Genomic DNA, 1,217 nt, shown 5'->3' on the forward strand with positions numbered 1-1,217 from the left:
ACACACACACACACACACACACTGTTATAATATGTATTTAATAAGATTGCTCAGAAGACTCAGTGGGATAAAGTACCAGTTGCCTGTAGAGGTGACCAACTTGATAATGCACTCTTGTGTTGGCTTCCCTCCTCCCTTCTTTCACTTCCTCTGTGACCACATTCCCCAAAACCACTGCCCATATATTTATGTTACGGGGAACTCCAGGCTAAGATAGTAAGTTGTACCTTTACAACTTTTGTGATATCAACTCAACTCACTGCCATCGATCGATTCTAACTCATAGCAACCCCCACTGGGTTACCAAGGCTGTAAATCTTTATGGAAGAAGACTATCTCATCTTTCTTAAATAGGGTGGCTGGTGGTTCAAACCACTGACCTTTAGGTCAGCAGCCAAATGCCTTAACTACTACACTACCAGAGCTCCTCTGCAATATAGGAATATACATTTTAAAAAGTTGAAATAGAAGTTCAGCAAGCCAAACTCTAATGTCTGTTGTACAACAGAATGAAACATTGCTCAATCCTGTGCCATCTTCATGATAGTAGGTATGACTGAGTCCATTTTTATGGCCACTGATCAATAAGGTTTTCATTGGCTAATATTTGGAAGTAGATTACCAGGTCTTTCTTCCTAATCTGTCGTATTCTAGAAGATCATCTGAAACCTGTCTTCTATGGGTGACCCTGTTGGTATTTCAAATACTGGTGGCATAGGTCCCAGCATCATAGCAACACACAGGCCACCATAGTATCATAAATTGACAGACAGATAAGTGGTGGTCCATAATATCTACCATAATAATCTATCACGATCTATCAAATATCTATCATTAAAAGATAGGTAGTTGGCAGATGGTATTATGCCAAACCTAGAACTGACAAAACTGTGCTCCAGTAGATTCAAAGGTTTCAAGGGCACACTGAGAATATGCGAAGAGATAGAAGTAAGAGATTTTCTAGTAATGTTTAATAAACTCTCAGATGCTCAAGGAAATTAGCAAAACAATTCTATCTATCTTACACAGAGAAAGAAAAAGACAGATCAATGTATTTACTCAAAGAAACATAGATTCAGGAGGCTGTCCTTCGAACAGAACAAGGGGACAGCATGGTTTAAAATCAAGAAGGAAGTGCATCAGGGTTGTATCCTTTCCCCACACTTATTCAATCTATATGCTGAACAAATAATCCAAGAAGCTGGACTATATGAAGA

Source organism: Orycteropus afer, unplaced genomic scaffold (assembly GCF_000298275.1).
Source record: "Orycteropus afer afer isolate SDZICR_OR568_19922 unplaced genomic scaffold, OryAfe1.0 scaffold00235, whole genome shotgun sequence".
Taxonomy (NCBI): Eukaryota; Metazoa; Chordata; class Mammalia; order Tubulidentata; family Orycteropodidae; genus Orycteropus; species Orycteropus afer.